Below are 26785 nucleotides of genomic sequence, written 5' to 3'. Positions count from 1 at the left end.
AGGGACTTCAGGGTCTTTTTTTTTTTTTTTTTTTTAACACCAATGAAACCCTGTTTTAAAAGGTTGCTCCTTCTCCTGCAGAGCCACCTGTGGCTTTTAATTTAAATGAATAAAAATTAAAATTTCAGTTATACTAGCCACAGCTCCAGAGTTCAATAGCTACAAGCAGCCAGTGGTTACTGTGTTGGACAGCACGGTGGACATTTCTACCACCCCAGAAAGTTCCAGTAAATAGCACTGGTCTAACAGTAGTAAGAGTTAACATTTTTGAGCACGTGTCATGTGCCAGGCACTATTCTCAGCAGTTTACAGACATTAATCCTCTTCCTCCTCCTCACAGACCTATGAGTTAGGTGCTATCATCTGCCCCATTTCCAGATGAGCAGACCTAGGCACAGAGAGATTATTTGTATCAGGAAGCCACTTGCGTCACACTGCTCATGTGTGGCACAGACAAAACAAATCCAGGCGGTCTGGTTTCAGACTGCAAACTCTGTACCTTCTGATCAAATTCTACATGCACTAGGAAGAGATTCAGCCCCAAACTAGCTTTGATTTCAATAAATGCTTTTATTTAAAAAGACTTAAAGTCTATAATCTAGTCATCGTCACGTCTCTGCCCTCCCCTGCCCCTCCCAGCTCTCAGCAGATGGTGACCTTCCATTGTGCAAAGAGGAATGAGGCAGAACACCTGGCTCGCTCAGCCTCTTTCCTCACTGCTTGGATGCTGCCCTGTTTCTCCATCAGTTTCTGTTTCCTTCCCTGTTGTCTCCCCCTGGGAAGGGCGGATCCCTTTACAGGCCTGCTTGATCTCATCCTTTCCCACCTCAGAGCCAAGCTGCCATTAATTTCTCTCTTTCCTGTCGACTTCTGTTATTCTTTCCTGTAAGGTTCTCTGTCTTTGCAGAAACCATGAAGTATGCTCTTTTCTACTCCTTAGTGAAACATGCCAGTCTAACTCCTAGTCTCTCAAGACTCCATGGGCAGCCTGTGTCCAGGGAGTCCTTTGGCACCGTTACCTCTCCTTGTCCCAGACCAGGCGCGGGCCCCTCTCCAGTGCTGCCTACCTTGATCCCAGTCCTTACCACACTGTGATGAGCAAGGTATGTACATTTCTAGTTTATCCACTGAATTGTTTACTGCTTGAGCATAAGGATCAAGTTCTAATCATCTCTGAATCTCACCAACTAGCCCAATAGCATAAGGTAGGCACTAGATACTAAACACTGATTGGAACATAACCATGTATTCTAAAAAGAAAAAAAAATGCAGCGCATACCTAAACATGCCAACTTTCTTTTGACCCTATTCCTCCTTGGATATTGGCTTATGGTATTTTTTCCTTAAACTTCTTGAAACATTTATCTACAATCCTTATTCATTACCAGTTGGTATTTATTCCCTTGCAATCTGGCCTCTGTGTCCACTGAAAAAACAATCTCCTAAACAGATGCAGTCTGTGCCTTGATAATACATTTTTGAAATCTGCAGTGTTTGATGTTGATGTTCCCTCCATAATACCCACTTCTGCCTTGAGTTCTGTTCTTTTCGGCATTTGGGCTCTCATTACGTCTTTGGTGAAATCACGTCTTGGTCTCGGTCCTCTTGGCTCGCTCCTACCCTTCCACTAGTCATTAATTATGTATGTTCCTTAAGTTTTAGGATATTTTCTCTCTCCCTTTGTGATGCTATAAATGTCTATGACTTCAATTATTTTCTCCATGGAATGATTCTTGCATTTATATTCCACTCATGTCTTTTCTTGGCACCTTTATTTTACGTCCTGCTGGTTTTTGAAACTTAACACCTGCCAACTAAGTTAATCATTTTTTGCTGTTAAACTTGTTCCTCCTCCTGACTTTCCAAGTTCTTCCAGTGGCTTCGCTGCTTCGCATTACCATGTCTCAAACTCCTCTCTGATGCCGCCTGTATCTCCAATCCCCTGTGCCCAATAAGTCATTATGTCCCATTGAGTTTTCCTTTGAAATTGCTCTCACTTCTTCTTTTCCTTTCACCCGCCTCTCACCTGGCTGCCTTGCTAATCAAGACCCTTATTTAGCTCTTGGCTGTACTACTGCAGCAGTCTGTGAGCAGCTAGCCTACCCCACCTTCTAATACATCCTTCACACCACTGCCAGAGTAATCTTCCCAAAGAACTCTGATTATGTCTGATTATGTCTTTTCTTTATTCAAAATATCTTTAACGACGGCTCCATGCCTATTTGATCAAGTCCTCATCATTTGCTTGACAGTCGAGGACCAACCATGTACAACAATTTTTCTTTTCCTTTTTATCTCCCACTGTTCTCCTGCACATATCCTGAAACTCTCATTCTTTCCCAATACACTTTACAGTCTTTTACCTCCATGCTTTTGTGTATCTTCTCCTTTCTGCTCACATCACCCTCATCCATGTCCCCCTCTCCTCTGCCTCCAGCTGTAATTATTAAAGCACTTTTGTTTCCATGCCCTGTTCAAATGCCACCTGCTCCATGAAGTCTTTCCTGATGCCTTTCACCAGGAATGATCTCTCTTGCCCTGACCCCCACCCCATTTTCCAGGGGCCCCTATGAGACACCCTGCCTTGTGCTTGTCACTTGATTGCATCTTCTGTGAGATGGTAGCTCTTGAGTGTGCATGCACGTCTAGTTCATCTTTATTTTCCCCAAAATATTTTGCTAAGGGCAGATGCTGAGACAGTATTGACTGTGGGAAGCACCCAGCTTTTCTTACTATGTTCCTTTTGTCCAGTGTATAGTATTATCATCTGCACTATGAGAACTTCAACAAGAATAAAAGAAGATATGAAAAATTTATTAAATGATGGTAAGAAGCTCTGTGGTACATCTGTCGTTCAATCTCTCAAATTCTTTTTGGATGATAACAGAGTATAGGTAATAAATAAAGACAAGTGGAGAGGAGAGTTAAATTTCCATCTTGACCTCATCACTAGCATTTTTGTATTGTGGATGGATTTTTTCCATTTCTTAGTTTCTTCTTCAGTGGGATCAGTATCCCTGTGTTATCTCAAAGGAGCCATTACCAAAACAAAAGGGCCATTTGCGTAACAGCAGATGACCTGCCACTTTGAAGTGTTGAAGCTCTGTGGCCATCACTCCAAGCCTTTGTGCTCTTTCCTCTAAATTTCCTTGACTCTTCTTGGATACTCTACTAACTTACACCTGCTACAGTTGGGCACTAGCTCTGAAAACACATGTCTACACCCTAATCCCTGGAACCTGTGAATAGTACACGACATGGTCAAAGAGTAAATGTTACCTAGTAAGGTAAAGGATGTGACTAAGTTGAGGCTCTTGAGAGAGAAGCTTACCTCACATTATCTTGGTGGATACGAAATTCAATCACATATATCCTTGTAAGACGGACACACAGAAGAAGACATTTGGAGGTGAAGTCGATGTGATGATGGAGGAAGAGGTTGGGGTGCTGTAGCTCTCAGTTAAGGAACACTAAGGATTGCCAGCAGGCATCAGAAGCTAGGAGAGGCATGCAAAGAATTCTACTCTAGAGCCTCTGTAGGGAGTGTGGGCTGGCACCTTGATTTTGGATTTCTGGTCTCCAGAACTGTGGGAGAATACATTACTGATTTAAGCCACCACATTTGTGATAATTTTTATGGCAGCTCTAGGAGGCTAATGTACCTGTCCCATCCTGTGATACATCCTATACTGATGCTTAATAGTTGCATCCATGTTTTGGGTTTCTTATGAGCTACTTGAGGAGTTGTTGACAATCACTGTACCTGAGACTTTTTCATTCAACAGTAATTTCTTGAGACTCAGTTATGTGTCAGGTACTCTTTTGGGTCTCAAAGCTACAAAAACTACTAAGATCTCATTCCTGTCCTCAAGAAATCATGTTTTTTGAGGAGGCAGGGAAGGCTAAGAGGTGAGAGGGATAAGAAAGTCTTCCTAGAGGAGGTGACATTTAAACTGAGTTCTAAAGGTTGAATTGGGGTTAACTAGGCTGGGGATGTTAGGAGATAAAACAATTTTAGGCAGAGAAGATAGTATGAACAAGATCACAGAAGTCATACCTCGTGATGTGTGTCCGTGTGTGAAAAACTACAGGGTTATTGGAGACAGTGGGGTCAGAGGTTGGTGGGAACCACAGCTGGAAAGTTGTGGAGGAGACAGATCAAACAGGCTTCATACGCTAAGATGAAGGGGAGAAACCAAGAGTTCTCATCTTGGTTAAATCACACAGAGTGGGTAGGAGGTTTCAGCCATATAGGAGGTACTTAGTAGGTGCTCCCTGAATGACTTTGTATTAAAATGGACACAATTTATAATGAAAACTATTAGCATTGCTATGCAAAATAGACTGTTTTCTTACTGAATAGATGTCTGAACCTGTTGGTTATCATCTATGAGAGTGTGGAGAGGGTAAATGTAAGATTAACACAGGACTACATAATGAATATTTTACAACTTGCTACCTTTCAGATTGCTTTTATGAGGTCCGTAGAGCATGTTTGTTCACTGTATGTGTACTGACTAAAAATCTCTTAGTATCAAGACAAAAACTTCAAATTCTCTTTGCTCTGAAAAGTGAGAACTTATTCTTGTGAGGAAAGCAGGTGTCATTGTTTATCTGCTCTGTTTATGGCAATGAAAGGTGGAGGTATTGTTCAGGCAGTGAGACTCAAAACTGCTCTAACTATGGTAGAGGAGCCGTCCCCATGTGGTATGATTATGACTTTTATGCTGTCAGTACTAAGTTCCATGGAATCAGGATGGAGTGGAAAAGTAGGTGCCGGATGAGAATGCTGTGCTGGCAAAGAACACCCAGCTGTAAGAAAGAAATGAGATTAAGTGTTTCCTGTTACTGGATCAGAGTTGCTAGGACTCTGCACATGTGATCTCTGACACAAGCTAAAATCAACTATGTTGCAAAAAAAATTTGCTTCCTGACATGTTAGCAGATTAGAAAATATTCTACATGTGAAAAGCTCCAAGTGGGCATTATAAAGTGAAGTGAATTCCTGAGAAATGTTTACTGATGTGTCCATGGTTTTGCGCTTTGCCAGACACATAGGAGACATGATTTCAGCTTATGAAGGCCTCAGGGTTTTGTTGGGAAAGAAAATGATAAGACACTTAACAAAAATACGCAATTATATGAAGCATAGTGTGATACTTGGAAGTCCCTAAGTGGAAAATCCTGTTTGTCAACCTGATTAAAGGGTGAAAAAGGTGGGACCTGGGTCTGACTCAGGCTTAAAGGACTGGATTTGAGTTGGTGTGGCAAGAGAAACAGCTCAAGTGGAGGGACAGTGTGGGATTAATAACAAATGAGCATGTTTATGGACTGAAAGGAGACAGGTTGACTGGAGCAGTGGATACAGATTTGAGAGCAATGGGATGTTTGAGTATATATGTTGGATCCAATTTGCAAAGGGTCTTGATTTATTTTTCTACTGCTGCCATAACAAATTACCACAAATTTAGCAGTCTTAAAGAACACAAAGTTATTATCATGTAGTTTTGTAGGTCAGAAATCCAGTGGCCTGGGCTGGTTTCTCGGCTTTGAGCTCATATGACCAAGGTTAAGGTGAGGGTGTGGCTGGGCTCTGGTGGGGGGGGAACCCAGTCAAGTTGTTGGCAGAGTTAATTCCATGTGGTTATAGTGGTTATAGGTGAGAACAAATCTGACTCTATATTAGATCTGTTTCTTTTAAACAGTCTATTGATTGTTAATCACTAAAGGGATATTGCCTATAAGCTTAAATTACACATAATGGCTCATTTCTGGGAACCCTGCTTCCCAGGTAATGAGTGTTAAGCCAAAATACCTCTGTTTAGCTCACAGGAAACATCCTGACCAGACCCACCTATGAATGACTGCAGGAAGGAAGAAATGAACACATCCTCTCTGGAGGCTATGAGAACCAGGAAATGTTTGATTTTACCTCCTCTCCTTTTAGTATAAAAGAAGCCTGGATTCTAGCTCAGGCAAGATGGTTCTTTGGGACACTAGTCCACCATTGTCTTGATTTGCTGGCTTTCTGAATAAAGTTGCTATTCTTTGTCCCAATGACTTGTCTCTCGATTTATTGGCCTGTCCTGTGGTGAGCAGTATGAGCTTGGAATCAGGAACAATAGGACTGAGGCACCTGTCTCCTTGCTGGCTGTTGGAGGGAGGCTGTTCTCAGCCTCTAGAGGCTACCTACATTCTTTGCTTGTAGTCCCTGTCCTCCATCTTCAAAGCCAAAAATAGCAGTTTGAATCTTTTTCACACCTTGAATCACCCCTCTCCCTCCCTCTTCTGCCAAGTCTCTCTGATTCTTCTGCTTTCCTCTTCCACTTTTAAGGACCCATATGATTACATTGGGCCCAATCAGATCATCTCCTAAACTCCCTATTGCAAGGTCTGTAATCCTAATTCTATATGCAAGGTCCCTTTGCCATGTAAAGTTTTGGGTTCCAGAACTCAGTGCCAAAGCAGAGGGGTTTGAATGGGATCCAAAAGGTAATTGAGAAGCACTGTAGGTCCTTAAACAGAGGAGAGGTGTGTCGGTACCCGGGGCAGGCTGATAACATGGAATTCCTTTAAACCAGTATTATTTAACCATTCATGCAACACTAACTTTGAGGCGGGGCTGAGCAGTACGTAGGGAAGGGAGGGCCGTTTTTGGCCTGAGACCAGGCAATTCTGCTCTGACCCAAGCTGGTGAACTCCACTCAGTAGAAGAAAAGCCTTATAGCTGATTGTACATGCCCTCCTTAGAGGCGGTTTATCTAACACGCCCATAGTGGGAGGCTCATCCTCCTCCAGCCCCATGTGGTTATCAAATTCTTCTTTCTAAACATTTGCAAGATTTCTTTTTGAGGGTTCTAAAACAAATGCTCTACATCTCATTACCTTTCCAGTGATGTTTGTGCCCCCTTTTATAGAGTGACACCTTAGGCAGCCACCCCTGCTGTAGCCCCAGCCCTGAACTGGCTCTGTGACATCCGTTCATTTTTTCCTTCGTGAACTGAGCACTTGCTCTAGTCCAAGAATTGTTCTAGGTGTTGAGGTTACTGTCCTTACTCAGCTTATCTCCGAGTAGGAGAAGAGAGTCAAAGGTCAAGTAAATAAACATCAGATGACTCAAATACGCAGAAAATAATGATCAGGTCTGGAGGACAGAAAATGATGGGTGTAGATGTAAGTGACATGTGAGTAGAGACTCAAAAGAAGTGAGGGCTTAGTCACGTGTCTCTCTAGGGCGAGTGCAAGAGGAGGACAAGCAGAGGGCAGCATTCTTGGGCTGCTCAAAGCAAGTGGGTCCTAGTGGCCAGACTGGGAAGAGTGAGCAGAGAAGAGGGCTGGGAAGGGGGTCACAGAGGTGTGGGGAGTGCTGAGAAAGTCATCTGTCACCAGTTTGCACTAAGCAACGTTCTAAACCCACGGGTAAGCTCTTATGCACTGTTTACTCCACGATTTTAGTATGATTACTGTGCAGAAGGATTTATTTGTCTCAAGAAATTTGGACCAAAGAACAAAATAGCATATTTCAAGTTCTGGGTACGGGTTGCTGTGAAAAATTAACTTGCTATATGCATTTATTGACTATTGTTTATACCATAAACAAAGCTGCTCTTCTTCTATAATAGGAAGAGTTGGTAATCCTGTACCTTTCTTATTTTCCACCCTCCACATTATTATACAATAAAGAGTGGAATATATAATACACTGCCGAGAGGGTAATGAGCAGGATTCAATCACACATTGAAATGAATTTTTAAAAAAATCTGAACCATGTCCAAGTTCTTCCATCTAAGCATCACTTAAGAATCTGTTTGTTCAGTTGAGTTTCATCTCCGCAGCTGCCAAGCCACTTTAGTTCTGCCAGCTCGACGCTCTCTGATTGCAAAATAAAGGGTGGTCACTTAACTGTGGATGTGAAGACTACGAGCGTTCTGTGAAAAGAACATTACGAGAAATCCTGATAATAGACAACTGGAGGCTTCCCTCCTAGGCACCCCCATAGCCTGAGGGCAATTGATTTTGGGGGGTTATTCTCACCTTCCCCACATCTAGGCAGGCATTGGCGGGGTGTGTGTGCTTTTGGAAGATGGCTGCACTTTGCTGCCTCTGAGAGTCATAAATATTTTTGTAGTATAATAGACTGTCAAAACAAATCTGTGTTTTCCATTTGTGTGTGCATGAGTGTGTCAGTATGCCTCTTAATCTTTTTGTCCATCTAGAGGTAGAGCACAAATAATTTGCTTTCCTTGTGGATTTTTCCTTCCGGGATAGATTTGTGCTGAAAGGAGCATGTGGAAAATAGGTAAATCTATTGATGACCATAGGATCTGGGGGAACAGCTCCTTTATCTTTATTTTAACGGTTCTGTATCTGCGCTGAAAACCCAGACTGCTTTCAAGCATTTTCAATGGAAAATCCCCTCTGAAGGTTGGCATTAACTACATCAATGAACTGTGGAGGGACAGTCAAGGTGGTCTTATTGACAACACACTTGCGCCTGTGGGATGGAGCTGTGTGTTCCGAACACAGGCACTGCTGATGGCTTTCGAGTCAGGGAACTGGGTTGATGTCCACTCAGTCTTATTGGCTGTGTGACCTTAGCTGAGCTCCTTAACATCACTGAGCCTCCATTTCCCTAACCTGTAAAATGAGGGAAATGATGCCTCCATCCTAGGGTGGTCTGTGAGAATGGCATGAGATAAGGTAGGGAAACTGCTCGGTGTAGTGCCTGCACCTGCTAAGTGCTCTATAAACGGTAGCCATTTTTACTCTCATCATTTTTCTTTGGCATATTTCATTTTGATGGCACAGCACACAGACTTGGCATAAAGCAGCCGTCGTTCTGGTGCACGGAAATGTAGGACCCTGGAGGATAGCACATCCAACCCTGAAACCCAACATATACCTTCCTTTGCATTTTTCACAATATTTTTCTCTCTTCAAGTAAACCTAGAGAAAACATTTAGCTGCTTGCTGCATGAATTGGCCAGGAATTCCAGTTTCCAAGGAGATGGTAAATGGATGTATTTGCGTATGCTGATTTGCCTCAACTTTAGAAGAATTCCTCAGGGAATTCTTCAACAGAAGCAGAGCATAATGGAAATGCTTTTCCTTTTTTCATAAGCCATAGAAAATTGTGTGTGTGTCTGTGTGTCCTTAGTGATCTAAAAGTTCCTTGGAAGTGGTCAGGCAAAATGGAAAAATTTGCTAATGAAAGCTTTATCTCCCTATGACTGCCATTTTATATGTCCTTTCAAATTAATTTATCTGGGGCTTTGGCTATTTAGAAAAGCATTTAGTGCAATTTGGAATTGTAATTGGGATGTTCTGTACCATCTGCAGTGCTTGATGCAACTCTCTGGCTTCACTGCGGTTACATCACAAAGGAGGCGGGAGCTGAAGTCTGTTTTCTGCTCTAGAGAACCCCACAGCCGCCGCGCAGTGTCTGTCCTAGATCGGGATTCAATACTGGTTAATTGATAATAAAGGTTTCCTTCTGGTTCACAGTTTCCATTAGCGTTTGGGAAGAAGAATTGCACATTAGTATTTTAAAAATTATGGATTGCTGAGCAGAGGATGCAGCTTTCAAAGGCTCTTGGTTCTAATTCTAGATTGACAACAACAGCCCATGTGACACTGACCCAGGCCTCTCTTAGTCTCTGTTTCCATTCAGTCAGTTGTCAGATGGGATAATACAACTGATATGCCTTCTAGCTTTGTAAGGAGAATTGTGGCTGTGCAGTTTTAACATAGCTAAATGCTGAAAATTTTAGTTAGAGCCCAATGTTGTTCTTTTCACAGAACACTCCTGCTTTTCCACATCCGTGGGTAAGTGACCACCCTTTATTCTGCGGAGAGCTGAGCTGGCTGAACTGAAGTGTCTTGGGCCCAGGATTGATTGATTTATGCATCCCCTCATCATGTGTTCGTTCAGCATTGAGTGGCATAATGTGGTGCAGAGAACAACTGTTTTAGAGTTAAGAAAATTGGAGTTTGCATCCAGCCTCTTTTACTAGCCTCAGTAAAATCTCAGTAAAATTCCTTCCGCTTTATGAGCTTCTGTGATGACATCTATGGAGGGGGGTGGCTGTGATGGATACAAGAGAACATGTAACTGAAATGCCTGCACAGTGTATTGCTCTACAACGTAATGTACTTTCTAACTACTATGCTCGCCATGCATCCCACCGCAGGGGATTAACACAGTCCTTGTCCTCAAAAGAGTTTACAAAATCTAGATAGGGATATGGAAAGAGGAATAATTATAACATTGAGTAAGCAACAGCTGAACTGTAATGGAAAAGAATCTGGAAAAACATATATATGCATGTATAAAAAAAAAAAGAATAGATGGAGAACCATAAAAAAAAAAAAGAGTAAGCAACAGCTGTCCTGGCTTATTAAAAAATGGGTCTATGAATAGTTGGGGCTCAAAGAACAGGTGGTAACCTGGGTTCAAGAAGAAAGTCTGAATGAAACATGGTTGGCAGCCAACCTCACCTTCTTGTGGAGTTACTCCTTTGTCAACGCCTTCTTTACCAATGGCTAAGTTATAATGAGACCAAAAAGCAAAATCTTTGTAGAAGTTTGCTGTCAAGGGGATTATGTTTAGTTATATGTTAGTTGTGTTGGATTAAGTATCAGTAAAGAGTTTGTTTTCTCAACTACTCCTAAATAGATTAAGTGACACTAATGTGCTTCTAATTTCATTATCTTTAATATTTTTAATTCAAAATGTATGCAGTGGGTTGAGAGTGCTGGGGGAGGTACCCAGCCCCCACAAGCAGATTCGTTACCACCCCATCTGCCACCCCAAATGCTAAATCCCAGGAACACCACTGCTTTGCAGTATGTTATATTTTACAAGACTTTGAGGAAGGAGAAACACAGAAAGATAGTGACAATCACTGCGGGGCTAGAGAGACAGAGAGCATAAGGTTAGAGCTAAAACTTCTCAAAAGCAACTGGAGCGTTGGAGAAAAGGAACAGAGGGAAGAATTGAATATATTTACCAAGGAATTAATGAACAGGCTAAAGGTATTTCTGTAGGCAGACAGCATATGGAAAAGGGGGAAATGCATCATGGAAAAAGGCAGCCAATATTACCGTACAATTTATTTCATCTTGAGATGCGTGTGTGTGTTCATACACACATATGCACACACACTAGTTAACTTTCTTCATCTATATGTGATTGGAGGAAGAAAAAGTTATTAAGTCCAGTCCATACTACTGAGAGAGGAAAAAGGTGTCTACCATGAGGTTGTCATGAGAGTTACTGTGTTCTGTGGTGCTATCTGTAAACTATATCTTGTAGGGGAATTCTCCATTAAATATGAAGAGAAAGCCATAGAGCAAGGGGAGGGGTTGCAGAGAGCTGAGATCTGAATGAATCTGGTAATCTCCTTCACTTCCTGGCACTTTTATTGAACCCCACCCCCACTTCCTGGATTCAAGACTTGCTGTCACATCAAGGGACTGGTGGGGCCAAAGCCCAAATAGCTCCTAGTATTGGTGTCTCTTGCAAGGATTCCTGTGGAGGGAAATGAGAGGCTTGGAGAAATTGTAGAGTTAAAATATATTTTTTTTTTAACTTCTACTCTTTTGGGGGGAGGGGATTAGGTCTATTAATTAATTAATTAATTAATTAATTAATTTAATAGAGGTACTGGGGATTGAACCCAGGACTTCATGCATGCTAAGCTGAGCTATACTTTCCCCCACAAATTGTAGGTTTTTTGAGAGTATGGCCTGACAAGTTTGTAAGCTTCTGCAACTAGGGGCTAGAGAGGTAGAGAGGAGGGGAAAAACATGTCCCTAAGTATTTCTGATAAAGACTATCTTGTTTCAGTCAATGTAAGTGTAGTGTCAAGGACAGAGTTAAGGGGGTAACGTGCAACAGGGGAGTGTGGGAAGATGTAAAGCATAGGAGAGGAGCCTGAGAAAGAAACTGAATGGAAAAATGCTGGATTGGGCTCAGATTCATTCATATCATTATTGAATGAATAAATGGTTGACTCTGGAAGATATAAGGGTCCAAGAAGGTGGGCCTGCACGGGCCAGAGGATGCCAGGAATTAAGCTGTATGAACTCTGCTTGGGCCCCAGCCCGCCCAAGCCCTTCTGCCTCAGTGGGGGAGGGGTCTTCTTCCATTTGAGTTTAAGGAGCCAGTAATGATATCGAAGCTGAGATCCACACAGCATGAGTTTTATTCAGTGGCCAAAGAATGGAGAAGCACAGATCAATTTCTTGCCCACCTGGTAAGAGGGATTTAATTTTAAAGAGTAAAGACAAAGAGGGGTTGGGGTACAGCTCATTGGTAGAGCATGCTCAAGGTTCAATCCCCAGCGACTCCATTAAGGAAAAAAATACAAACACGAGACTTTGATTATTTGACATAACACTGTAAACTGACTATAGTTCAATGAAAAAAAGAAAAAGGAAAAAAAAATCCACTGCAGAAAAAAAAAAAGAGTAAAGAAAAGGGAGGAGGAGTGAGGCTTATGATGAGAAGGCACATGAATGTCTCCTGGGGAAGGGGCAGGGCTTTTCCCAGGGAGTGGGTGCCACCCCCTTTCTTATCCATCTTTAGTGTCCAGTCATGGCCATTGGTAGATGTCATTTAATATGCTAATGTAGTAAAGTCAACCTATAATAAGACTCAGTATGTTGGAGGTCAGATTTGTCACCGTCTTGGTCCCAGCTAGTTAAATCTATTTTTTTTTTCTTTTGTCTGTTTGCAGCTTCCTTTCTTATCTCTGGACCTTTCAACTTAAAGGTTTATATTAACTCCTGCTGATGGTGGAGGTTGGCAGGTTTTAAGCAAGGACACTCCTGCTAAGGAGGGTTGTGAGCAAGGACTTGGAGCAGCTCTTGCAACAGAACTACCTTGCCGGTATGCCAATGGGAACCAGCTGAAGTCAAAGCTGGGCAGCCAGCACAAGGCCAGTAGTCAGAGTAGTGACACTGTTGCCGATAGATGCAACTGGTGTTCCAGGTTCTTGTCCCGTCCCAGAAAGAATTCAGAGACAAGACTTAGGGGTTAAAAAAAGGTAAAGTGAGGATTATATTAAAGGATGGATAGCACACTCTCAGGGGAGAGCGGGCAGGCTCAGGTGAGCAGCTGCCCTGAGTTTCTTTGGCAAGTTAGTTACATAGGGTGTAAAACTGAATGGGCGGAATATTCATTGGGGAGGGAAGGGTTTGGGGTCGTATTCCCTGATTATCATCCCGACTCCACCTTCCCAAAGGGAGGAGGGATTTTTGTCCTTATTTAGTCTGGATCTGCAGTGTCATGGCATTGGTGCATGATGGGTACTTCTGATCTGCAAGGCTGATTTTATTGAAATGAGGGCATAATGAGCAAAAGGTTACATTCAGACACTAGAAATTCCTGTCTTTTCTCACCTTTCTTTGTTCTTCTCCAGGCCACTTGTCATCCCAAAAGGCATGATCCCTTATCAGCCCCAAGGTTCCTGCTTTTCTTTCACTACCCAAGGATCCCTGCTGCTTACATGATGTGTGGTTTCCTGCATTTGGCCTGTGCCCCTCCTTTCTGCCCAATTCCTGCCATTTGGTCTATGTCCCCCTTTCTCTGCTCATATCTAGCTATCTGCCTGCTCCAACAACACCTGTGTCAAACCCAATGGCTAGAGTGTGTTGCACCTGCAGGAACAGGGTCTGGAACCATACCTCCTGGTATGGTGTTCTCTCCACCACTACCTCAGCAAGACTGTGCACTTGTGCTATGCCCTGCTCCAACTCTGTAATCCAGCACAGAGCCTTGAAAAATCTCCCGGCCATGAGTTCAAGGCTAGAGCCCTCTAGATATAAAGGGAACACACAAGAAAAGAAAGAATTTACATTTGAGGAAGTAAAGAAAATGTGGTAGTTTTATGGGATGAAAACTGTAAATATATTTAATAACCTTGAGGAGATAAAGGAGTGAAAGTATCTGTAAAACAAGAACAAGAGCTTATGATATAAGAATAAGATACTATGAATCCAGAATGGGATATTATGGAAAAGAACCAATTTAATGAAAAATAAGGTTGTTGAAATAATAAAACTAAACATAGTGGACTGGATATAACTAAAGAGAGAATTAGTGAACCATAAAATTGAGCTGGAGAAATACTAATATGATCTAATATAAGTTGAGTGCTTACTATGTGCTAGACATCATTCAAGCATTTACCATGTATTATCTCATTTAATTCTTACAAGAATTATATATCCCCACTTTACTGATTAGGAAACCAAGACAAAGAGAAGAGAAGTAATTTACCCAAAGTCATACAACTACTTTTGAATTCAAGGGGAGACCTTGTATTTAATCACTGCATTATAATACCAACTCTCAACATTTCTCAAAATGCAGCACAAAGAGATAAACAGATAGAAAAAAAAAACCAAAAACAAAAACTAAGAGACAAGGAATAAATCCTAGCCCTTGTGAATAAAAATAAAAGTTTTAACAAATCCCTGGGTGATTCATGTGCACTTTAAAGATTGATAAGACTGCTTTAGTAATTAGTCCCAGTTGGCGATGCTGAAGCCAAAATAGCTGGGCTGAGAAAAAGTTTTTCTTACTGAGGTTTTGAGAAGTCTAGGAGAAAAATCTGAAAACTGGAAAGCCAAGTGGAACTCTTTACCCATATCTTGTATTAATCAGAGGAGCACACAACCCTGTATATTCCATTCAGCCCAAGTAGCTATCTGATGCAAGAATAGTACTTTGGGGAAAACAAAAAAGAGGGATGAGTTTCCCCAGGCAGTCAGGTGAGGAAGTAAGGAAGTGGTGTGTGTGTGTGTGTGTGTGTGTGCAAGTACATAAGGATTGTGCCTCTTTTTGGCCTTGTTGATTGAGATCAGCCATCATGAATTACTTGTCTCTATCTCTTTCTAGACTATGAGCATCTTGAGAGTAAGAAATGTATCTTCTCTCTATCTGTAAAGAATAGTATAGAGCCTAGAAGAAAGAAACAATTTTGTTGTTGTTGAATGCTTGAATAAACTATTCTCAAGTCTTTTTCTTAAAACAGTACTTAACAAAGCTCTTCTTTCATCTTCTGCTGGGTGCTTCTCTGAATGATGGCTTAGATTCTGGGAGGATGGGCTCAACAAAACATCTGACAAGGGGTTTTGAAACATTATAGGGAGGTCCCTAGGGCAATTTAGTGAAATAGATTTCCTTTTGAATGCCAGCTCCCAACGATTGGTAGTGGTTGCCTGAAGCTGTGCTGAGAAGGATTCTGAGGCTGCATCTGGCCTCAGCAGGAAAGAGCACTATAATCAATTAGTGATGTGTGCCAGAGGCAAGAAAATGGGAGGTAGCATCCTGTGAACACATATTTGCCCTGGAGAGAACCCAATCTACCAGCCAGCTCTGGAAGTCAGTCAAGGATAGAGTTAAAGGGGGATGGCCAGTCAATGAGGGTCAGTCCTTTTACAGAGATCTAATTTATTTGTTTATTTTTTTATTGAAGTACAATCAGTTACAATGTGTCAATTTCTGGCGTACAGCACAATGTCCCAGTTGTGCATATATATATATATAATTGTTTTCATATTCTTTTTCATTAAAGGTTATTGTATAAGATGTTGAATATAGTTCCCTGTGCTATACAGAAGAAATTTGGATTTTTAAAATCTATTTTTATATATACTGGATAACATTTGCAAATCTCAAGCTCCCAAATTCATCTCTTCCCACCTGCCTTCCCCTAGTAACCATAAGATTGTTTACTATGTCTGCAAGGCTGTTCCTTTTTTACAGAGATCTTAAATACTGGGTTACTGAACTTTCAAAGAGTATCTTTGTTTTGAGATGACATAAGAAAGTCCTGTTTGTACCAACTTGGACTTGGGGCCTTCTTAAGCTGAACCACATCTGTTTATTCCAGATCCTAGAACTCAAGAGAGCCATGGTGTGACCAGATGATCAGAAGAATCTCTGCACCAGCGTATGTGAACTTGATTTCTGACCTCCCAAGATCTCCATTGACAAGACAGGATTTTTGGAAAATTTGTCACTATTCACACTGGGTGTAGAATGGAGGACAATTACCACTTGGTCAGGACTTTCAACATCCCTGCTCAGTTCCTCATTTCTTCCTATATATATATATATTTTTTTTTTTTTTTAATGGAGGTACTGGGGTTTGAACCCAGTACCTCATGCATGCTAAGCTACCACTGAGCTCTACCCTCCCCTTCTCCACTTTTATGAAATAGACCTGGCATCTGGGGCTGAGACAGCCTTCAGGAGGCTGTCCCCTCCACGTCCTGTCACCCTTGTCAGGCCATAGGGTGTTGTTACACCAAAGATTTTACCTGGACAGTTATTTTACTTTATTTTTGTTTTTTTTCTAAGTGTTTTTATTTCCCAAGTTATTTTAGAATCTCTCATGTTTTTCATTAAGGCAAAGCCTTCCTACAGGCAAATACTGGCTTATTGACAAAGAATTAAAGGGTCTGATGGTGCTAGACCAGGGGCTTAAACAATGGAATTGTGGAATTGGAGGTCTATAATGAAATTATAACATGGCTCCCTTTTGATGAATTGCTGTATTGGAAAAATCATAAACTTTGATGTCTGACAGCTTTAGGTAGAATGTTGACTTTCTATTTTAAAATATATGAATTTGAGAAAGTCATTATTTCCTCATCTATAAAATGGGTACATTAATACCTGCCTCAGAGTGCTGAGTGTTTAAGTGACATGATACATTCATAACTTCTAAGCAAACAGTATGAGTTTCTCTTCCTTCTATTATCAAGTTTCAATGCCCGGGACTTGATATCATCCACCCTAATCTGAAAGGAGTCCTGAGGAACTAACACTCCATCAATGTTTTAGTGTTCGAACTCCCAATTAGAAAATTCTTCCTTACTCTAACTTATCTAATCCAAATATTTCATCTTTTAATTTATTCTGTAAAATGTGAGAAAGAAAATCTGATTCTCGTGCTAATCAGGCTGGCCCTGGAGGCTGAGATGTGGGAACTGAGGACTTAAAGCTCACACACAGTGGGGCCCAGCTGGTGCACTTTCTTTCGGCAGCAAGATAAACTGCGCTTGTAAAGGCAAAGTACTCCTCAAAGTTCTTGTGTTTCTGAACCCAGCTGCAACTCACTTCACAAGAAAAGAATGTCCGAATGATGAGGAAATGCATTCATTGCCATAGACTAAAAGAGGCATGACCCCATGTGAACAGTTCTTGCATTTGTAGACACTGTAAAGTTTCTAAGGTAAGATATTTTCCGGTCTCTGCTTTGTGAGGAGGCTATGGAAGAGGACACAACTCAGGAATGTTTGGGCTTCAGATGACATCTGCTTTCCCTTCCCTCTTGAACTTGATCTGGTCAATATGAGAGAAAAGTTGACTGTGATGCCTGATTAAGGAGATCTTCCATAGAAAAACATGCCATGCAGACTTCAGCACATGACAGAAAATATTATAGAGTCATCTTCACAGAGTTTAGGGCAGGGCACTGGGTACAGCTCAAAGGTAGATGCACAAGGTCCTGGGTTCAATCCCCAGTACGTCTGTTGAAAAACAAAAACCAAAACACCAAGTTTTATAATAGTTAAGGATTTGGAAGCTGGCAGGTGGGATAATGGGAGAAGGTTATGATCTATCAGGAATCATTTTGGTTTCGGTGGCAGCAAAAATGCTATTAAGACCAGACTGGTCACAGCTAACTACAGAGGACCCATTATTTGCAGGAAATAGGTTCCCACAAGAAAGCCTCATGCCAATAGGGTGACAGTCATGGGCATTTCTTTGTCAACTACATTCCAACAAGTAGCCTAGTGACACTGTGAAGACCTAGAGACTCCAGCCTGTGGTCAGGATTTTTGCTCATAGCTGGTTCATGGTCTTGCTATTAAAGGGAAGAAAATATCTGAAAACCAAGAGAGAAATCCACTAGATTAGTTAATGGGGCCAATTAACTCCTTTGGGGACCAAAACCAAACAATAAACAAAACAAAACAAGAACCAAAACACCATGCCCAGAAAATAGAGGGAAAAAAAATTAGCATGGGTGTATCAAGGGAATATGAAACTCTGGAGCTTCCTGGAAAGGCAATGATGTGGAATGTTCCCAGCTAATTACGAGGTGGAATCTTCTGCCAGAGTTGGGGGTGGAGGGAACAGAACTGAGGAGGAATCAACCTTCTTTTTGTGAAGTGCTCATTTCAAAGCTTAATTAGGCCTCCTTGGCTCTGATTTCTTGGCCATGGACAGGGTGGGTGGTGTTCCCATTTTCTTCCATGCTGCTGCCAAGCCAGCCCCACACTGTGTCCTTAGGTGTCACCTGATGACACCCTGAACCTGAGACATCTGAGTTTACACCTGCTCAGACAGAACGACAGCCAAATCGGCTCAATTTTAGATTGAATTTTCAATTCTCACTTCAGAGCCTCAAGCTCCTGGATCAGATATTGGCAATCTCTGCGCCTTTCCCAACTGTCTCCAGGAGCCTGTGTGCTGAAAGTCTTTCATAGAACAGTAGGTCTGTCAGTGCCTCAGCTGAGCTAAGTAGCTATCTCTGTTGGGTACCAGGTCAGTCCCTCAGAGTCCGTGTTCACCCTCCTCCCCAAACGTGTACAGCTCAGTGCCACACCACCAAGTGACAAGACCAAATGGCCTTTCTCCATGTTTAAGGTATAAGGACATAGTGGTGTTTAGGGTACAGGAATGGATAGGACAATTTCCTTTTCGTAATTGTCTCATGACTGTAGAGGAATCACATGGGTTTTGGAGTCAGGAAACCTGGGTTCTAATTCTGACTCTGCTTCTCATTTTTCTTGAGCATCTCATTTTCTTCAAGCACAAAAGAGAGGAGATTTTTCTGGATGACCTGTAGGGTCTGCTGTAGCCTTGACTGTCTTTGGTAATCTGTGGAAATGACTTGCAGTCATGAAAGAGGATTTAGACGTTGCACTTTCTCTTTCCTACCATTTGCCTTTCTTGAGTTCCCTGCCCTCTCTTTCCACTGAATCCTCATGCACAACTCTTGGGACATTTGTCATGTTCTGCCTTATAGCAGTTTGAATGCTTGATTTCTCATTTTCTATAGATTTTAAATTTGGGGGCATCAGAGATGGCCTTTTATTTTCACCTTGATTTTTCATCAAAGTACTAAGCAAATGACTGGCACATAGATGTTTAGTGAGTTCTCAGTGTCCAGCGTGGAAGTCATGAAAAAACCAACACTGTCCCCATCAAGGCAAGTGCCTGGTGTCTGGGAACGATTCTCAGCTCCCTATTAAGGGCACATGTCTCAGTCAGTCCTGCAGCCGCAGGCAGTCTGATGAGCGGTAGTTGAAATCTTTCATTTCATTTTGTGCGGAGTCAACTTGTATGTTCTGTGTTATTCTTCAGCTTTGGATTACAATCCTGGGATTTTTGTTTTTATCATCATTTTTCTTGTATTTTTTGCCCAGTACCATGGTACTAAGAATGACATGCACCAACTGCCATAAACTCAGTGGTCTCAAAATCAGGGGAAATTTGGTAGAAAGGTTTGAGGTTTAACTGAACAATGACTATTAAGGTGTCAAGTGTTTTACTGGGAAGCCATCACTTGATTAATGGATATAGAGAGACATTTTCTCTTTGATTATTTTTTCCCCTACTTTGCTTTAAAGTCAAGAGACCAAAGCAATTTATGGTAGGTACAGTCCTCCTTTTGTTCTAAGTTTATCAGTGAATTTGTAGACTACTTTGAACCCTTGTATGTTAAAGAGACATTAGGTGGAAGCAGCTCTGGAATCTAATATTCACATTCTCACTTTCCCAGCTGTCTGAAGTCCTGCTTTTTAAATTGGTCCCCATGGCATCACTTTGATCATTGATGACACCAGTGTGAGCAAGTCCTCAGGGTTCAATGGTGCTCAGCTTTGAGAAGGGCACTAAAGAAATGCAGTTCAGGGCTGTAGTAGACATTCGTCATGCTGTTTGACTGCCTAGTAGCTGGACTCTCTGCCTGTTCGGGGGGAATTTTCATCTTGTAAGGCAAAGTCTTTGTATCACCAAAGAAGGTGAAAATGTCAGCTGTTTCCTTTCTTGGCCTTCCTTGCATCAGAGCATGGGCAGGTGGCTTGGTGCTTTGGACTGAATGCATCTCCCCCAAATTAGTATGTGGAAGCCCTCAAAATACCGACTCTCAATGTGATGGTATTTGGAGGTATCTGAGAGGTAATTAGGTTTAGAAAAGGTCATGAAGGTGAGGTTCTTATGATGGGATTAGTGCCCTTGTAAGAAGAGACCAGAGAGCTTGTTCTCTCTCTCCACCACATGTGAGGTCATAGCAAGAAGGCAGCTGTTTGCAAGCCAGGAGGAAAGTCTTCAACAGAGACCAAATCTGCCATCACATTGGGCTCAGACTTCACAGCTTCTAAACTGTAAGAAACAAATGTTGATGTGTAAACCACCACTCCGAGGTATTTTCTTATAGCAGCCTGAGCAGACAAAGACACCTAGATTCTATCAAATGGGTGTACTCACCCCTTTTTGAGAAGCTAATGAAATAGAAATGCAGAATACTCAAATTTTACCCTAAGGAGGAATGTGATCACAGCAGCAGCTATGCAGGGCTTTCTGAGGTGGTCATGGTAGCAGTTCTATTTGTATGTTCAGTCTCGCCATGGGGTTGCTGGGTGTCCGTTGGGAGGGCTATGTCCGGTGATGCTGGTAGTCTGTCTTCACGGGACCAAGCAGTTCCGTGGTATGAGTGGGGCCTTGATCTTGGCTGCATAGCCTCTCAGCCTAGTTTTCCAGCCCTCCTGGAGCTGCTGCGAGCTACATGTTTTCATACATTATTTTCCCACTTTCCTTAGCCAAAGTTGGTGGTTCCTATTGCTTGAGAACTGCCATTGATCTGTTGGCCCATGCCCTCAGGGATTTGTAGTCTTTGGTTGTGTTGGTGGTGACTAGCGGACATGAAACGTGGAATATATAAGACAGTGCACCAGATTATGTCCAATACATTGTGCTTTATACCTAAAAATACTATAGGAATAGAGAATAGGAAGAGAAAGTTGTGTAATGATTCAGGCTCCAGACTGGATTCAGGAAGTCCCAACTCACATGACTTTAAGAGCCACGCCAGTAAAGTAAATGAATGCAGCTGGTGGGAGCTTGAGGAAAATGATATGAGGTGATGTTTGTAAAGCACAGTGTATTGTTTACAGTAAATGCACAAAAGTGGTACTATAGCAATGACAGCAACGACGAGGGCTACAGCAATAAAAACAGCCAGGACTGAGTGCCTTCTGTGAGCCAGACTGTGTTGTGGTGCTTTATTCTTAGGGTTGTTAGGCACTTAGATAGAAATGAGCACTGAGCAGGGGGAGGGGAAGGGGAAAGGAACAACCAAGAAAATAACAGTACGTCTGCTCTCAGGATAAGGGACTCCAGAAACTTTTACTTTCCCTAAATGAGGGCCAGCAAAAGAAGCCAGCAAAAATCAAAATCCTGCAGCTGCACATAAGAGAAGGACCCGGCGTAACTTGACCCAATGAACCTGCCTAAAAGGGGACGGGCGTGCCAGAGCACAAGGGACCTGAGTTTTCAATCAACCTGAGTGCTAGGAACCTGAGCTGTCAATCAGCCTGATCACTCAAAGAACCTGAGCTGCAAACCAATCAATCAATCAATCACGAAAATGCCCCTAAGCCAGGATATAAAAACACGAAAAACAAAGGAACGGTGCCATTTTTCCCTCTCTTGGATTGGCCCACTCCCAATTCTTGGGAGTGTACTATTTTTTATTACCTTTTTACTTTACTAATAAAAATCTTGCTTATGTCACGCTTTCTGTCTCTCATTAAAAATTCTTTTTTTTCGGGTGACTAAGAACCGAGGTAATTCTTATTTCCCTTTTCCCAGTAACAGGATGACTATATGGCCAATCAGCTTGGGAGAGCCCTGGGGCATCCTGTTCAGTTTAGCATTGATCTTCAATTTTTCTTTTTCCTAAGCAGTATTTTCATGAATAGTTGCATTAAAATAAGTTGGTAGGAACATTGGGGTGCATTTATCTTTTTGAATTAAGGATCCCTCTGGATATATAAGTTGGGATAAGTTTCTGTCCATGCTTTGCCTGACCTCTGATAGAATCAACCATGTGACTGTTTCTTTTTTCCAACCCCTTCTAGATACACTATAAGTAACACTTACTTTTCACGGTCTGCATTCAGAATGCACACTGTTGAAATGCAGTGCCCCTGGGCAGGAGCAACTAGGGACTAGGAGAAACATAACACCCAGATCTCTGTAGGTGTAGTAAAATTAGACATGCAAGCTTTGCTGCCAAAAACTTAAGGGAAATATTTTTGGATTTTTTTTTACTCACAGCGTTCTAATATGTACACTTTTAATTTAATTTAATTTTTTATTGAACTGTGTTTGATTTGCAATGTTAGTTTTTCAGGTATACAGCAAAGTAATTTAGTTATACATATACATACATATATATTTTTTCATATTCTTTTCCATCATATGTTATGACAAGATATTGAATTATAGTTCCCTGTGCTATATAGTAGGTCCCCATTGTTTATCTATTTTATATAAAGTAGTGTGTGTCTGTTAATCCCAAACTCCTAATTCATCCTGACCTCCTCTAGGCTGGGTGGGATTAGGAAGAGGGTTCCACCTGCTGTCCCTGCTGGCTGCTTGGTGACCAGCCAGATGTGCTGAGGCCTGTGAGACACAGCCAGCAACAGGCATTGGGGACAAATACGGCTAGGAAACTGATTAAAGTGCGTGAATAGGTACCAAGAACTATTATTCTGCTTATATTGTTTTTTCCAAATGTTTAGGAAACTCATCTATAAAATTTCGAAAAGAATTGTTTGACTTTAATGTATACTGATATGTTACATTTTATTTTTGTGGAAAAAGATTTATTTCTGAAATAGGTTTTGAATGGAACTATTTTATAGATCCACCAATAAAAAATAACATTGGTCAGTAAATAAATATTTCAAAAATGATATTATTTTACTTATTTTTGGTGCTCCTTTTCACTTTCAGCAGTATATTTTTTAGAAAATAAATTATAAGGGTACCATATTTGTTTGTATTTACTCATTTAATCTTCACAATAATACTCTGAAGTAGATTTTTGTATAAAAATTTTCTATTTACAGTTGAGAAAATGGAGGGTCAGAGACATACAGTAACATGTTGCTTAAAACACTTAGCTAATCAGTAGCAAGATAAGAGTTCACACTTGGGAAGCTTGCTCCAGAGGTTCTGCTCACAATCATTACTCAAAAGTAGGTTTCACAGAAGATACAGGATTTTAGCCCAAAGACCTGCCCTCCTCCCCACCCAGACACTTAACTAGCACGTAACCTTCGGACATTCACTTTCCCTCTCTGAGCCTCTGATTCTTTCATCTATAAAATGGGGGTGCCGCTGCCTATCTCCTAGAATTGCTGGAAGTTCTCAATGAATTAACACATAAGAAAGGGCTTTTGTAAGCTGAAGATGCTATACATGTTTAAGACCATCATATGTGGGCTTTTCCATAAATCTAAGGCATCATTGGGAGGGTTGATGCCCTAAATCAGAAGCCAGCAGGCATGCTGGGGGACAGGCAACAACTCTCAGTTGCGCCACTTTCTATCTCCAATTGAATAAATTAGAAGATAACACTTCAGACGTGTGGAGAGAAACATAGTGTAGTCTTATATATCAAGGATCCTCACAGTGCTAACATGAAGCACAAGCATGTGTGGTTGAATTGCCCTGGGTACACATAGAGTCGCAGGGTCAAGGGATCTAAAGGACTTAAGATCTGTTCTATTTTTTTTTTTTTCTTTTAAGAAGTGGCTGCCGGCAAAGAAGAACCATTTCCGAGTTGTGTCTCTGATTTCTTAGACCCCTGCTGACTAAAATCTAGGTAGAAAGTGGAAAAAATCCACATCATTGTGGCTGGCTGATGGGCTTCTTAATGATCCCACAAAGGGAAGAAGATGATTTCCTGTCCTCAGGGCCAATGCTCATGTCTAACCACTGTCCTCTGGACAACTACAGGAGTTCTAATTGCCTCGTTTGAACTCCTCTGACCCATTTGGTTTACAGCTGTTACATAGATTTCTCTGAAATGAAAATCAGATCATTCCACAGCCCTGCTTATAATCCTTCAATGACCTTCCTTGTCCTTAGGATAAAGTTTAAAGTCTTTTGCATGATGGGGTAGACATCTATTATTTTTTTCCTGCTCCACCTTCATTCCATGTAGCTTGGGTGGATTGGACGAAATTTCATGGCACTGAGTGGGTACATGACCCAGACCTGGCTAATCAAAGTAGTAGAGATTGTTCAGGGACAGGCATAAAATCCAAGCCAAAGAGAGTTAGGCTGGGAGTTGAGGCGAAATTCCTTCCAGAATGATGGCATTAGCTAAGTCCTGATACCAGCTAGGCTGGAAAACCAAATTACCTCTTGAACTCTTTAGGAACTTGAGTCACTCTATTCCAAATTTTGTTGTTTAAGCTACTTGAATTGTTCTTCTATGACTTAAAAAGATTCCTGACTGATTCACTAACATACAAAGTTCTTTACGTTCTGGGCTGTACTCTACCAAGAATGCCTTTCCCTGTCCTACTCTTCTTCAGCCTCTAACTCATTCTATTCACCATTCAAAACACCACTGGGGAATGATGTCTTCTCAAAAGCCTCCTCTGAAATCCCAGTCTGATTTACCTGCTCCTTCCCAGGGTTTGCCCTCTCAGAATACTTACACTCCACACTGTACCCACTGTTCTATGTCTGTCTTCTTTTTCCTATTACAGATTTCATAGAAAAGGGGACTATATCTTATTTCACTGTGCATCCTTACTTCTTTGGAAATAGTGTTATGAGATTCAATACATGTTTGTTGAATAAATAGGTACAGTTCATACTTGGCTGAAGTTTTCTCTAGTCCATAATTTTTGGCACACTAAGGATATTTATCTGATTTGACAATGATTTGGGGGGAGTTCTATAACCTTTCTAGCAGGATTCTATTTAGACTACTATTTAGAGCAAATGTCTTTTCATACTCTATTATATTAAAATTACTTCCTCTGCAGGACATAGACAGTCTTCTGCTCAATAAGGCCTGGAGTGGGAGTCCTCGTTAGTCTCCAGACAGGTCTAGGCTAGGCTGGACTCAGAGTGAGTTGCTGGCAGGAAATCTCAGAATGGACCTTGACCAGTTGGCATGGGAGTGGTTGGATTTGATGAGCTCAGGCAGATGATGCCATAATGAACACAGTGCTTCTAGAGTTATTTGCCTCCCATTCATTTTTCAACCCACTCCAACTGGCCCCTGCCCCCTCCATATAAACAGTTCTTGCTGAGGTCATCAATATATGATTGCCACAAATCCAGAGACATATTCTGGTCCTTGTCTGACTTGCATTCTCATCAGCACTTTTTTTTTTTTTAACATTTTTTATTGATTTATAATCATTTTACAATGTTGTGTCAAATTCCAGTGTAGAGCACAATTTTTCAGTTATACATGAACATATATATATTCATTGTCACATTTTTTTCTCTGTGAGCTACCATAAGATCTTGTGTATATTTCCCTGTGCTATACAGTATAATCTTGTTTATCTATTCTACAATTTTGAAATCCCATCTATCGCTTCCCACCCTCTGCCCCCTTGGCAACCACAAGTTTATATTCTATTTCTATGAGTCTATTTGTGTTTTGTATTTATGTTTTGTTTTTTTGTTTTTGTTTTGTAGATTTCACATATGAGTGATCTCATATGGTATTTTTCTTTCTCTTTCTGGCTTACTTCACTTAGAATGACATTCTCCAGGAGCATCCATGTTGCTGCAAATGGCATTATGTTGTTGGTTTTTATGGCTGAATAGTATTCCATTGTATAAATATACCACATGTTCTTTATCCAGTCATCCGTTGATGGACACTTAGGCTGTTTCCATGTCTTGGCTATTGTAAATAGTGCTGCTATGAACATTGGGGTGCAGGTGTCATCCTGAAGTAGGGTTCCTTCTGGACATAAGTCCAGGAGTAGGATTCCTGGGTCATATGGTAAGTCTATTCCTAGTCTTTTGAGGAATCTCCATACTGTTTTCTACAGTGGTGGCACCAAACTGCATTCCCACCAGCAGTGTAGGAAGGTTCCCCTTTCTCCACAGCCTCTCCAGCATTTGTCATTTGTGGACTTTTGAATGATGGCCATTCTGACTGGTGTGAGGTGATACCTCATTGTAGTTTTGATTTACATTTCTCTGACAATTAGTGATATTGAGCATTTTTTCATGTGCTTATTGATCATTTGTATGTCTTCCTTGGAGAATTGCTTGTTTAGGTCTTTTGCCCATTTTTGGATTGGGTTGTTTGGTTGTTTCTTATTAAGTTGTATGAGCTGCTTATATATTCTGGAGATCAGGCCTTTGACGGTTTCATTTGCAAAAATTTTCTCCCATTCTGTAGGTTGTCTTTTTGTTTTACTTATGCTTTCCTTTGTCATCAATGTAATGCTGACCACTGCTGCCTATCTCAAACATTCTTCTCTTGTCTTCTGTGACTCCCAGCTTTACATTTACCTTTCCAGGTGCCTTGTTTCAGTCTCTTTTTCAGGTTCATCTTCCTTTACACAGACAATTGAATGCTCAAGCCTCAGTCTGGCTTTCTTCTATTGATATGATCCATTCTCTGGTTACACTGGGCTTATTCTTAAGGCAGAGTCAGAAGTGAGGGGAGCAAGACCTCTTGAGACCCAAGCTCAGAGTCAT

The 26785-nt window shown here is 41.3% G+C and overlaps 1 long non-coding RNA gene across 1 annotated transcript; it reads left to right on the top strand.

Annotated features, from left to right (window-relative positions):
- The first annotated feature begins 597 nt into the window (after positions 1 to 597).
- Positions 598 to 5881, top strand: LOC116663867. Its single transcript, XR_004320232.1, has 3 exons — positions 598 to 1103; positions 2752 to 2826; positions 5826 to 5881. It is a non-coding gene; the product is annotated as an uncharacterized LOC116663867 (long non-coding RNA).
- The last annotated feature ends 20904 nt before the right edge of the window (positions 5882 to 26785 follow it).

This window comes from Camelus ferus, chromosome 5 (genome assembly GCF_009834535.1).
Source record: "Camelus ferus isolate YT-003-E chromosome 5, BCGSAC_Cfer_1.0, whole genome shotgun sequence".
Classification (NCBI taxonomy): domain Eukaryota; kingdom Metazoa; phylum Chordata; class Mammalia; order Artiodactyla; family Camelidae; genus Camelus; species Camelus ferus.
This window is presented reverse-complemented; position numbering and strand designations above follow the sequence as displayed.